General features: G+C 41.0%; 2 protein-coding genes across 2 annotated transcripts in view; one reads left to right on the top strand and one right to left on the bottom strand.

Annotated features, from left to right (window-relative positions):
- LOC122766697 (leucine-rich repeat and fibronectin type-III domain-containing protein 4) overlaps positions 1–10,186 on the bottom strand; it is a 34,374-nt gene extending 24,188 nt beyond the window's left edge. The window contains exon 1 of the mRNA XM_044021771.1: positions 9,671–10,186. The gene's annotated coding sequence lies outside the window, so the exon portion shown is untranslated. The remainder of the gene's footprint in view (positions 1–9,670) is intronic.
- LOC122766696 (pyruvate carboxylase, mitochondrial-like) overlaps positions 1–14,761 on the top strand; it is a 329,387-nt gene that overhangs the window by 212,530 nt on the left and 102,096 nt on the right. The gene's annotated exons all lie outside the window — the stretch shown is intronic.

Raw genomic sequence — 14,761 nt, 5'->3', positions numbered from 1 at the left:
TAGTGATGTTTGAACAATCTGATGAATTGGCCAATTACCAAGTGACATCAGTTGATTAGATATGTTAAGAACTGTGATCAAGTGCAACATTTTTGTTTTTAGATCAAAAGCTGTCAGACACAGGAGGAAGTACACTAATCTGCCAGTGGTTGATGTGTAGTTGTACAGTCATCTGTTTTGCTGTGCAGGTAAATTCAGAACCCCCTAAGGTAAACACAGAGAACCCTGCGGCATAATATTCTCTTTAAAATAAAGGAACTAAAGTCTTCTCATGGGCCTCCTAAATAATACACTTCCTTGGAAATAATCCACCAAACTGAGAAACAGAAATTGAGTGTTTGTGTGTCAGTACATTGGTATGCATGACCGTCTCTGACTAAATCCTGTTGGAATCCATCCTATTTGGAAGATTTCAATAATTGTATGAATTCCTGGAACAGTGCTGTTCTTTTCAAAAAATCCTTTTGTTTGTATGGGTTCTGGAATTACAAGCTGGTATGAAGACCTTGTTGTTGTTTGATGCACATTGCTCCTACTTAAAGGTCTGCAGTGTCTGCAAATCAAGCATTATCCTTGACTTTTTTGGGAGAAAACTAATTTAAGGTGTGAAATTGTTATAGCTTTTGTGACTACAGCACCTTATCAGAGGGGTTTAATCATTTAACACGGCAAAACTAATAAAAAAGAAAGCCATTTTACAATTTGGAATGAAAACAATTCAAAAGCTTTGAAGTTAGACTTTTTTAAGTTTGCATCTACTTCCCAAAGATAAGGAGTCAAGCCTTTAATGAATTGAGAAAGCCGCTGTTTTTCTTTAAATTGAACTTTGAAAAATCCATAACAAGTTTACAAAGCAATGTCACCTGGGATTCTTTTGAAGTATGGCTGTTTTGGAGACCCGACTTTCCCTCAGCGTAAAATTGCTAGACTGCTAGAAGTGCCTGATATTCTGAGAGAAAAAAAAAAAAAAGACAGACGGAGTTAACCCACTGTTGTGATTCACTGCAGGCTGTGATTTGGTGAACCGTGAAGCCTTGTGAAATGGTCGACAAGAAAATCTCAAGCAGCGAACCATAGCATTAAGTAGGCCTTTGCTCTTATCCGCCTTATGAGTGGAGTTGAATTTTGGTACTAGAAGTCACTCTTCACATCTCTGCCCCCACTTGGCTGGTACGCCATCCCCATTATTCTTAAATCATTTAAATGTCACTATTTTTATAACGCTTAAAACCATAGAAGTGGTAGGTTTTTGTTTTTTTTCTTTCTGCAGCACATCTGTATCAAAGGTGACCTTGTTGTTGATTGCAGCCAAATAAAGGCTCTGTTAGATGATTCCTTGATATTGAAATGAGTTCAATAAGCTGTACAAAACCATCTAACTCTGCTAAATATGTAGAGACCTTTTCACCAATTCTATAACCAAACTGCTCTAAAGAAGTTTTCCTGTTGTGTTATGTCTGTGGCAGCCACTCCTTGCTTTTGTAATTGTGTTTCCTCCCACTGGATAGCCCACATGACTGCACAGCTTGGGGGATTAAATTTTCTGGGAGGTAAATTGAATTGGCAAACAGCAGAGGTGACGGTGATTTTCTTTGGCACTTCATTGGCACACATGGTGCCAGCGAGGGGAAGCGGTCTGCACATGATCTGTTATGAATCTCTCATTTGAATGTTCAACTTTTATTCATTGTCTGAGCATCAGCATGTGTGGCCACATTTATTCTGCCTTAGTTTCTTTGTTGTGTAGTTTCTTTTGCTCCACAAAGGAGCCTTTTGTGTCCATAATGCATCAATGTCAGTGACTACAAACTAGGGCCTCAGCATTCTGGAAGTCGTTCTGTAAACAACGACAGCAGTTTCATTTTATACATCTACTGTATAAGAGTCCTACAAATGGATTTAAGACATAAATGCACATAAAGTGCTGAAAGCAGAAAGACAGATGTGGCAGAGCTATTTCATTGTGACACCAGAATGCCTTTTTACCTGGAGAGGAGCAATTTATATCTGTGGTTACTTGTCATACTATATCGATATTACGTATAAGATCTGCTCTTAGATTTTGGATGTCGTCATATTGTGAAAATGTTTCTGTGATTACTTTTACTGGTTTTAAAAGCTGTTACATTGGTAATCATCATATTTGTTCGATAACTGTTTCTAACATACGTACATATCCTGCATTTAACATTAAAAAGCCAAAGAAATAAACTAGCTATTATCTGAAATAAAAGATAATACATACAAAATAATGTATTTTAAGCATGTAATACCGTAGATATATAATATTGTATACTGTATTTACAGTGGAGTGTCACTCTCCTCCTCAGTTGTATACCCCCACCTAAAAATATCCAGATATTATTGATAAGCCACATTGCCTAGCCTTACATAAATATTGATTTGATATCTAGCAATATTAGATGATCTAAAAAACTATATTATGACAAAAAACGCCCAGCCCTACCAGAGAGGCAGGTCAGTGCTGTGCCCTTTACTCCAGGTGGCAATAGCAGTTGTATAGTCTGAAAATGCACAGTAACATGTTTTAAGATGGCGGTGATAAAAGCCAAATTAATAGGTGAGAGTGTTTCTTTTTACAACATGCTCATTTACTGCTGCTGATTCTTTGTATTGTGTTAAAGTGATTTGGAGTTTCTCCATTAACCTGGGTGACCAAAAGACACATTAAAAGAAATGTCAAAATCAATGCAGCAGAGGCTGAGGTATCCTGAATCCCTGAAATGCTGGATGGTACATTCCATACATACTGCAACTAAATAATTTGATTTTGGCATGGCAATCTTTATTTACTTAAAAATAACAAAGTCTACTCAGAGCCACAGAACACACGACAAACTGCGAGTAATCACCCATGAATGCTGACGACTCCATACGGATTTGAAACTAATGTGTCTCACTGCAAAATGAATGGTGCTCAGTTTTTGTTATTGTACTCCACATCAATTTTAATTAAATGTGATCGTACCAGTGCCTGCACACTGGGCGCTATTCACAACACATGGAGCATCTAATGCAGGGGTCTCAAACTCAAATGACCTGAGGGTCACTGAGCTGGTCAGGAGGGGGGGTCAGGTGTAAAAAAAGTCAGAAAGAAAAGGCCTTGAGTAGGCCTTATTATACATGATAGGTATTTTTTTGAAAACAGATTATTTTTGTAATGTCATCAGTGGGTAGAGTCTTACCAAAATACATACTTGACTGACGCAAAAATCGGTTTGAGTCATCATAAACTGTAGACTAGGAAGTTGTAGAAGGACTCATAACTCATCATAACCTGATATTAAGTGGTGAGCCACATGACATTGATTGGGGAGCCGCATGTTTGAGACCTCTGATCTAATGTACCTAGTTCACAGAATTACACGTGCTGGGGTGGTTGGGTACTTGCAGTCATTTAAGAGAAATGTCAGTTTCTTATACTCATGTACATAAACACACACACACACACACACACACACAGTCGTTGTAAAACTCACAAACTTGCAGAGATGCAAAAAAAAGGTTTGCTTACACCCAGAAATTTGCCTTTGCATGACATGACACTCACTATCATGAGTTTTGCTAAATAACTAACCTGCCAGTCTTTCTCTCTGAACATCATGCGCTTGCAGTTTTCTCCCTCCCTCCTCCCTCCATTCCTGCTCTCTCTCTCTTCTTCGTCGTCCTCTTTCTGTATTCACATATACATGAGACAGATTTCTTTCCCTCATTACATTTTCTCTCCCCACAACCTTATCTGCTTGCTCTGTTTGTTTCTTTTCATTTTTCCTTATCGAATATTCCTGCAACTTTTTTTTTTAGCAAATAGGCATTCGTGTGTTTGTGTGCGCTTCAGGTATTAATCACGTGGTAGAGACCTAACCCTGTTTACACAGTCACATTACGTTGTCTTGTCTTCCTCATGATGTAAATGACTACATTTTAAAGTGAAGACACGTATGGTTAGGTTAGGGTTAAGTCAGTAGTGTTTATGCTTAAGTTTAGAGTAAGTCTTCAGGAAATGAATGTATGTCAATGTAATGTCCTCTGAAATCATGGAAACCAGACTGACGTGTGTGTGTGTGTGTGCGCACGCATGTAAGTGGCAGTTTGATGATTCAGCAGGGGTTCAAACCTTCTACAGGGAAATCCTGAGTAAGAGAACAATTACCCAATCAGCACACTGTATCCAGCACACTAGGTCAATGACCCACCAACCAGGCAGCTCAGTCACACTGATGGATGTATTGATTAAAACTACACACACAAACGCACACTCACAGATTCAAAGTTAACTTCTTTCACCCAAGATTTCCTCCATTTTCATGACCTCTTTCTTCTCCCTCCCGTCCTTCTTTTCACAAACTAGAGGTATGTGAACGTTTAAAAAGGCAGCGTGTGAGGCATATGAGGTGGGAGTGGTACAAGTATCCTGGGGGAAGCAGATGCGTGAGGTGAGTGGATCGAAACGCTCAATAATGACTTGGTAGAGGCCTGTTATCCAGCGCGTTTCATCAAAGGCTTTTCTCTGAGCATTAATGAATCACAAACTGCATTGTAGCATACCACAAAGACATTTCTTCTTCTAATGTGAGACACTAATAAAGACCAAACAACATTTTGCTGCAGCGGCAAAGAGCTGGGAGAACTAGTTTCCCCCTCAGCGTCTCAAACTCTAATGCTAAACATTGCTGATACAGGCAGGAACGCCGTGTGCCTCCCTGTCAGACACAGACTATCTGCGTTACAGACTAAGTACAATCCGGGTTTTCTTTTGACAGTCAGCACCCACGCTTTATTCCGCACCATGATTCACTTGAGCATCTACAACCTATTGCATCTGTTGAGGATTGTTGTAATACAGACAAAATCTCTTGAGTTTGTAGATGTGAAGTGGATGCTTTGGATACAAAAAACATAGTCTCTTACTCTGTCAAGGTTTAATATCCTATATTATCATATATGTAATACTGTCTGCTTCCAACCCTGCTGTTGTTACAAGTGGATTTACCCAGTGTGGGATCAATAAAGTCTAATCTAATCTTATCTAATCTGATCTAATCTATCACACTCATGTCAACTAACGCAATTTGTTTGGTTCCTCTGTTTTTTCTCAGAGGAATAATGGCAACAGAATGTCAGCAGTTAGTGGACCAGTTTTATTTGTTTTAGTGTTCATAGAAACCCCTTTGTTTGTATGGCTGCAACAGTGAATCCATTACTAAATTAATTGTCAACTAATTTGATCATTTATTAATCATTAATCATACATTTATATATATATAAAGGATTGTGGACAAAACAAGACATACTTTTGAGGTTTCAAAAAAGGTCCACATTTCCTGACAGTTTATGGACCAAACAATTAATTAGGTTAATGAATTAAGTCAGTGACAGATTCATTGATTATGAAAATAATTTACTGCAATATTTTATTTTTTACTGTTTTTTAATGTATATACGTTCTAGACAAAAAACTAAACTTCCACCTATTCATCTCCCCATCTCATTCCTTTTTTCCTCTCCACACCCTTTTCATCCCTCATTTCCCACATGTGACACTCTCCTCTAATCTCCCCGGTGACCTCACTCATGCTGTTTCACTTTTTACTCTTATATCTGCTATCCCTCCGTCTGTCTCCAGCGGTTGCTGTGGTTACAGTTTGTTCTGCTCATCAGGCGCCTGCTGTGCCTAAACAGACTGTCAACACTTTAATTACTCATCCTCTCATCCCTCTATATTTCTTTACTTCCGTACTTTGCTGTTGGTTTTTTGGCTTTTACATCTGGTTGGGGGAGACTCTTGGTCATTCTGTGAAATAGTCCTCTTCTTTAATCATTGTCAACATTTTTTCTTCATTTTTACATTCCTTTCGTGATGTCATCCCCACATCCACACAGAAGACTACCTCAAATGTACCAAAGATGTATTAATTGAGCCAAAGATGTTGTTGTCTTTTCTTCTGACTCTGAGCATCATAATTCTAAAGTCAATGCTAGATTTGATTAAATTCACTGGATATATAGCTCATGGTTTAAGGAAGACATTGATGAATGTTTTGAGATGGGAGGAGTGTATTGACACTGTGAGAAACTGAGGAACATGGTTTGTTCTCTCTCTGGTTAGCATAGATTTTCTTTTCAGACCTGTTTATTCCGATATTCCCTTAACTCCCCCTTTTCCTCTTATCATCCACCTCTCTAATGTCATCACTTGCCTTTTTCATTCTTCATTACTCAGTCTCTCTCCATCCCCTGAGTGTTCCTCCCTAACTTATTCAGTCTTGCAGTTTCTCCTCTTCATCAATCTACCCTCCCATACCTCTCGCTCTCTCTCCATCATCATTCCTCAGCTGTTGACAAGGGACTGATGTCTCATCCTTTGATCCTCGCTGTCTTCTTCAACAGCCCAGCACTTTCACTTCTTTCCCTCCACCATTTGTCATTCATTCATTCCACCCTTCATCTTTCAACTGCCACTTTTTTTGACGTGAACCTCTCCCTGTTTCGGTGTTTTAAATCTTCCTTTTCCCCTCCTTAGTTCCCTTTCTACACAAATCCCACTATATTGCTGTTTACAAGATCCACTATCATGGTCAAAGGTTTAGACTGAATCAAACAAAGCCAGCATAACAGCATAATGCCACTCTTGTGTGTGTGTTTGCCATGCCGGGCTTAGCTTTTATACCGTTCTAGTCTGTGGTGGTGCTGCTGGCTTACTTAAAGGCAGAATCATAATTCCTCCTCCCTTCTGTGTTTGTATATTTCAAACAGACAGACAGAATAAAGGCACACAACATGTCTGACTTGAGCAGCACTGTAAAAAAAGAGGCTTTTGACTGAAACCTGGTGAAATCAGACATGTGTGAAATGTCCCACAACCATCACTTTTGTCTTTACTGTCGTGGCATGTGTCTGGTTTGGTCCGCTTCATGTAATTATACTTTTGCCTGGTCACTAGGCATTGAACACTTCATTAGTCAGTCTGTCCTTCTACTGCTTCCCTTTGCCAACTCCCCTAAATGGCTATTGTCCAGTTATAGTTAAGCAACCATAACAAGGAAACATCTTTCCTCATGTGTTTAATGTGCATAGGCCTCTGTGGAGGCATCACCTATCGCCCACCAGTGTCCAGTCATGCATTGTTAGATTGAAGCCGTCGCTGGTCGTTCTCTAGTTGACCTTTTTGTGTTTGTCACTTTTACTCCTTTGTCCTTCAGCCCTTTCCAAAAACAAATGAAAGCCTAAAAAAGGACAGATTTGAGCATTTTTGTCAAGCATAATATAATAATAAACTAACCCAATTTATTTCAAAGGTCAGTGACATTATTTCCTTTATTCCACTACTTTCATTGTTGCATTCTGAAAATAAATAAATACAATTCAGTTACAGAAGCTGCAATTATTCATTGATTCCTCAATTAATTGGCAACTGTTTTGATAATCAATTGATCGGTTGTTGTTTCAGTGTTTTAGTTGAGTCGAGTTGTTGGCAGTTTATTTCTTCATGGGAGAAGAATATTTGTTACACAGCCTTATCAACAGTGTCTGTGGTGGATAGGGCTTTTCCACTGGGCAATTAACTGAATCGGTTATTTCTCTTTAATGAAAGGTCCTTGCACTTTCCTGCCGTTTTTTTTCTCTCCGTGACTCCATTCGCTTATCAGTCTATTCATTTTGGCATGGCTCCTACTTTGAACAGGGAGCACCCCATCTGTTCATCTCCCATACTGTAGCCTTTGGTAACAACAAGCCACGCCACACATTAACAAGATAATAGAGAAAATGTTCCTTTATTCTGCCTTAATTTTTCTGTTTAAGCCAGATGACACTTACCTGCTTATGACTATTGATAGCAGGAGAGCAAAGCCAATTATAGAATTGTGATTGGGCTAATGGATATCTAAAGGCTTCTCTGTAAGACTAAAAATTGCACATTTTTCAGAATAAGTGCTGCCCTTGTTCACAGCAAGAGTCATAACTGCTGTAAATGATCAACAGAGCAAGTAATTAGCCTCATCTTGCTGATAAAAAAGCGTATTGTTTATATATATAAAAAAAAAGATAGTTTCACACACAGTTTTATTTGCAGGTTAATTGGTGTTTCTGTGAAAGTAGATTTCAATTTCCCCCACAGGTGTGCCTCATCATTTGCGTGTTTATTACATATTACATATCCACCATGCCCCTAAATGTTTAATGACTGGTGTTGGTGATCACTGACTGACTTTTTGGGGTCATGTAAGACTAATTGTAGCCAGTGGTGTAACCATGTAAAGCTACATAATGATGGCCATCTGTCTTTATAATTATTCCTTCTTAATCTGTCTCTATTTTTATCTCCCTGTGGTGAATTACTGTTAAATTTATTTTTACACCGCGATTGTGCCTCTTTCTAACGCTTTCTCTTAATCAGTAAATAAATGAGGTCTTGCTGCTCAAACAAATTATATTTTAGGTTTACTATCTATACCATCTCCCCTAGTGCCTCCTCACTATCCTGAAATTAATTCTTCCGTTCACCTGTCACTTGAAGTCAATCACTGCCTCTAATTCTTCCTCACCTGACTGCAGTCCTTTCATCTGACCTCTCTGTGCCCTGAGCACACATCACTATGTTGTTGTGTGTCACCCCCTTCCTGCCCCTCCCCCCTCTCTCCTCTCCTCCCTGTATCTCTTTCCCTCCTCGCTTTACGTCCTTGCACTTTCCCGCTCCTCCCGTCTCCATTTCTTTGTCATCACCCTCTCATCCTCCCATATATCTACTCAGTCAGTCTGATCTGTTGGGTTTGTGTGCCAAATCCGCGTGTGTGCACATACTTACGTAAAAGGCCTCAAATTAAGGGAGTTTAAAACCGTGCTGCTGACACTGCCACTGCACACTACCGGAGCTTTTCCCCACTCGCCATGCTACACACACACACACACACACACACGCACAACATGCCTGGTGAGATTACATAAAGGTAAGATGATGAAAGCCAAGCTGAGATGCACCTAGTGAGTAATCTGATACAGGACAGCTCTGGCTGACACTCACATGTCCATAGACCCACTGCGATAGAGACGAATGTAGAGCTGTGCAGTTAGAGGTGTGTAAGAGAAGGAAAGGAAAGATACACCAATCATGTGTGTGTGTGTCTATTCTGCCTCATATGTTTCTGTTGTTATGAAGATACATCTGTTCATTATTTATAGGCCAGAGAGTGTGTGTGTGTGTGGGAGAACAGAGTTCCCGGTCTCCAGTGAGAGCTGATGTTCACCACATTGATGGACTCAGTGATTCAGCAGTAATGACGCTAACATGCAAACATGGATTCACCTTTATTGGACCAATATAGGACCAATTATGTTTGTGTGTGTGTGCGTGTGTGTGTGCGTGTGTGTGTGTGTGTGTGTGTGTGTGTGTGTGTGTGTGTGTGTGTGTGTGTGTGTGTGTGTGTGTGTGTGTGTGTGTGTGTGTGTGTGTGTGTGTGTGTGTGTGTGTGTGCTTCTGTGCTTCTGTCCCAGGTCAGCTGTGTTTCCAATTGCTCAATTGGAGACGCAAGCTGCTCCAGGTTAGGTGGTAATAGTTTGGGTTAATGCGAGTCTCCAGGAAATAAAAAGCATTTAAATTCACCAAAACCTATGAAAACGTGTGTGTGTTTGAAACTGCATGGCTCGTTACCTTTTCCGTCTGTGTGGCTCTATAATCCAAATCAGCTCCACATGTTATCCAGTGTGTGCGCGCGTGTGTGTGTATTTGTGTGTCTTTATTACAGCTCTTGCCCCAGGTGTTTTATCCTCGTTTTGGGCCAGCGGGGTGGAGTGGGGCAGTCAGTGTGTGTTAGTGCTAAAACTTCTCCTCCATGCACACGCACACATATATCCCCACATACATCAAAAGGAGGCAGATGTAGGTCAGAAAAACAGAGTCACAAAAATGTAAATCCGCCAGTATCCTCTTAGGCTTCTATAGGTGAAGAAACCGTTGAAAATCCGGAATTACTCACTCAATCCTGGTGCCGATATTCCAAAATAGAGACTTTGGTTAGAAAATGATCCAAGAATCCATTTTGCTTTAAATCCTATTCATTGCTTTTGTGATGTGATTCAGGGTCTCTCTATATGTCAAGCAGAAAAGTCGAGGGAGTATAAGAATCCTGGAGAAGTCGACGATCCTCACCTCCCCACCCCACTTTTTCCTGATCCCCTTCCTTTGATTCCTCTCCCCCCTTTTTTTTCCTCCCCCCTTGTCCTGTCTCTACTCTTCTTATTTATTCATCTGTCTCTCGGTCTTCCCCCCTCATTTCTTCATTCATTCCCGCAGTAAGTTTCCCACCCCCCCTCCTCTCTCCCTCATCCTTCACTTCCCAGAGTGATTTCCAGGGTCTCTTTTACACTCTACAGAGTGGGGCCCATGTCTCTTCTTCCACATCCAGTTAGTTGTCCATTGATGACCTTGGAGGGAGCTACAGAACAGGAGCTTTGGGGAGTAAGTGTGGAGAGATGGAGGGCTGGGTGGTGAGAAACCTGCAAAAGAGGAGAGACAGATGGAGAGTGTGAAGAGCACGTGCAGTGAAAATGTGTTCCATTAATGCCATCTTTGCTCTGTGTTCACTCGCGTGAATCACACAAACGTTCTGGCGAGTCCATTATCACATTTGTGTTCCTGTTCTTTTTCTCCTCAACCCATCTGACCTCTTCCTCTCTTAATATATCTGCATTCACTCCGTCTTCCCACGATGTCTTTTCTCAATCAATTGCTCCTCCTGTTAGGCCTTTTTAGGCCCCCACTGATTCTCCTCCTCCTCTGTCTGTCCTCGCCCTTCCCTGCTTCACCTGTCTGTCAGAGAGAATCAATAGTTGCGAGACCCTCCTAGCGCTTCTCAGCAGGCTGCACCACCTTGCTCTGGCACAGAGGCACACACACACACACACACACACACACACACACACACACACACACACACACAGTCATGCAGAACGTTCATGCATGCCTGTACCAGCACAGTCACCACACACACGTCCACCATGCAGTCGTGCAGTGATACTCTCCTGAAAGCACACACACACACACACACACACACACACAGTCTCTGCATCTCTCTCTCTCTTCTCCTCTCTCACTTTCACACCCTATAATGAAACAATTGGGCTATTGATCAGTGCCATGAATGTCTCACAGTTCAAAAGTTCCCTCCCATACACACACACACACACACACACACACACACACACACTGACGTGCCTGTCTATCACTCTCCAGAAGCCGACACCTTTAAGAGGACAATCGTGTTATCCACCTCTAAAGCTGTCCACTGCACTTGCTTTGTGTTAGTGTGTGTTTCTTTGTGAGTGAGTGTGTGTGTGTGTGTGTGTGTACACTAGTGCAGCAGTGTTCATGCCAGATTTATTTCCTCCTTTGAAATTCAATTGATTAGCCTTGATAATGTTTTTTTTTTCCCTTTCAATTCCTGTTTTCATCCTCCACTGGTGTTTACTTTGCGACTTCAAGAGTGCATTACCCCCATTTCTTTTTTGCCACATTTAAGTTTTTCCCCATGTGGGTAAACACGTCATTTCCCCCAGTTATTTACCCTTAGTGTGATGAAAAGATGCAGCACTAACCTTGTTTTGCAGATCATTCCACTGTGATCCCCGGTGCCGTTACATACATCTACGTCTCCACGGCTCGCTGTCTATCTCAGCTCCATGGAAAAACACCCATCTCTCTCTTTTCTCTCTCTTTCTCTCTCTCTCTCTCTCTCTCTCTGTCTCCTCCCCTCGGTCGTCCCCTCACTCGGTCTCGACAGCTGCAGTGCTCTGTCTGCCTCCTCTGTCGCTCTTCCGTCAGGCTGTAGGCTGATTGAATTTTAAGTCATGATAATCCCGCTGAACAGGTACTGAATGAAGAAAGCAGGGGGCACACACGGTAGAAAAAGGAGGGAGAGAGAGAGATAAAATAACACAATGCAGCGAGTGCAGCTGGCTTGTATTTTTAGAAACCTCCTCTCCTTCTGGGAGGGTTTCTCCTCTTTCTCTAATTGCCCTGCCTGCACTTAGTCACTTCTTTTCATGTGCTTCTTTATCCCTCTCGCTTTTGTCCTTAAATCTCATTGGCTTGCTTTGTTTTAATCTGGTGAGGGAAGAGTTTGATTCCAGACGAGGAGCAGAAGAGAGGACTGCGATCTGTCTGCGGCACCGTCAAACATCGGACTGAGAGGCGAAGAGAGGGAGAGGGAGAGAGAGGGGGAGAGATGGAGAAAGAGAGAAAGACATTAAGATGAGGAGCATGAGGAAAGAGAGATGGAGGTTGGTGAAGATGAAAGACGTTATTTAGGAGGAGGAATAGACGGAGAGATGACGGGGGAGGGGGGGGCATGGGGGTGAATGGAAGATGAAAAAGAGGAGAGAATTCCACACCCATTGAGTTACTTGTCGGATAAGGATTTTGCATACACAACTTATAATCAGCTTATACAATATCATCACATTGTTCTAAAGGTACAACCCAACAGTATACGGCAGCAGCAGTAGAACAGTATTGCTGCACTTGATAAATAATTAATAGGCAGCCTATAAGATGTTTCTAAAGGGTAGGGAGTAGGGGGAGTGATGTTTGCTTTTGAAAGTCAACAAAATCCCAGCAAAAAGACCAAAAGAATCCATCACAATTTTATTTAATTTTATTTTCCTTTATTTAACCAGGTAAAAGACTCATTGAGATTTAAAACCTCTGATCTGTTCAGTTGTCTCTCTCATGGTTTAAAAAACACACCAGTGAATGATAGCATTTTACTGGGTGACATTATCCTTCATGACAATGATCACTGTCACTTCCACATACACTGGCCTGGACCTGACCAAATCTTGAAAAGCTCAATCCTTAATAGTCATTTTCAAAACATTTTCATGAGTATTGGAAGATTTCAATCCTCTGTATAGGCACAGATTGACTCCAGAGCTGCGTGCCATAGAGATGCTAATGAAGTGTGAACAAGCACAGTGTTAGTTTTAGTCTCAACATGGGATTTGTTAATGTAAAAGTTTATAGAGTATGGAAAAGGGAGGGGATAATATGTTTAAAGGCAAGGATTTTTTTTCATCTCTTTATATGTGAGCCTGAGTGTAAGCTGTCTGCAATGAGGTAACGGTGACTTAGTAAATGGATTCACGGAGTAGCAGCTTTACGAAGATGTGTAACATCTTCACACACCTGGCTAATTACTGTGTGACGTGTGCTACATTTCATCATCTTTTAATGTGTATGTTTTCTGTAATGTTAGCTGTAGGGCTGGCTAATATGAGGAAAAAACTTAACACAGTATACTTTTTAAATAATTCGATACTGATATACATAAAATACAGTATAAGTCAAATCAATGATTCTTCAAGCCTGGGTGATGTGACGTGATAAATAATACATTTTTAGGCTGTATCTCCGTATATGGGGTATATAGAGATATAAAGATTTATTTTTAGATGTTTGCACTTTTCAAAGGAGACTGAAAATACACTCCAACATAAAATATCTGCTGTTAATGATCTGTATTACATGCTTGAAATATATGGAATTAGATTTGTGTCAAAGTGTTCAAACAACACTTTTTAAGAACCAAAAAAATCGATTTAATCATTCAAAAATATTGTACTAATTGGTACTCTTTGTGCTCCCTGATTTGTTCTTGTGCTACCTCACTTGTTCTTTGCACTCCCTGATTTGTTCTTTGTGCTCCCTCACTTGTTCTTTGTGCTCCCCCATTGTTCTTTGCACTCCCTGATTTGTTCCTTGTGCTCCCTTACTTGTTCTTTTGTGCTCCCTCACTTGTTCTTGTGCTCCCTGATTTGTTATTTTTTGCTCCCTCACTTGTTCTTGTGCCCTGATTTGTTATTTGCACTCCCTCACTTGTTCTTTTTTGCGCTCCCTGATTTGAATTTTGTGCTCCCTCACTTGTTCTTGTGCTCCTGATTTGTTATTTGCTCCCTCACTTGTTCTTGTGCTCCCTGATTTGTTATTTGCACTCCCTCACTTGTTCTTTTTGCTCCCTGATTTGTTATTTGCACTCCCTCACTTGTTCTTTTGCGCTCCCTGATTTGAACTTTGTGCTCCTTCACTTGTTCTTTACTCTACCTTGCTCCCTCACTTGTTCTTGTGCTCCCTCACTTCTTTGTGCTTCCGCATTGTTCTTCGTGCTCCCTCAATTTTTTTTGCTCCCTGATTTGTTCCTTGTGCTCCCTTACTTGTTCTTTGTGCTCCCTCACTTGTTCTTGTGCTCCTGATTTGTTATTTTCTCCTCACTGTGTTTATTTGCCCTCACTTGTTCCCTGATTTGAATTTTGTGCTCCCTCACTTGTTCTTGTGCTCCCTGATTTGTTATTTATCCCTCACTTGTTCTTGTGCTCCTGATTTGTTATTGCACTCCTCACTTGTTCTTTTTGCTCCCTGATTTGTTATTTGCACTCCCTCACTTGTTCTTTGGCGCCCCTGATTTGAACTTTGTGCTCCTTCACTTGTTCTTTTGCTTCCCTGATTTGTACTCTTTGCGCTCCCTCACTTGTTCTTGTGCTCCCTCACTTCTTTGTGCTTCCGCATTGTTCTTCGTGCTCCCTCAATTTTTTTTGCGCTCCCTGATTTGTTCTTTGCGCTGTGGGTTTTTTTTGCGGGCGGGCCTTAGGAAGCTACCTGCTGATTGGCAACTGAATTGTGGAGCGACAGCTCAATATACCGGAAGTCGCTGTCCATAGGGAACTTGTTCCCCAAGTTTTCCCCGTCGAC

The sequence above is a fragment of the Solea senegalensis genome, linkage group LG3 (genome assembly GCF_019176455.1).
Source record: "Solea senegalensis isolate Sse05_10M linkage group LG3, IFAPA_SoseM_1, whole genome shotgun sequence".
Lineage (NCBI taxonomy): Eukaryota > Metazoa > Chordata > Actinopteri > Pleuronectiformes > Soleidae > Solea > Solea senegalensis.
Note: the sequence above shows the minus strand (reverse complement) of the source record. Positions and strands in the feature narration are given on the sequence as shown.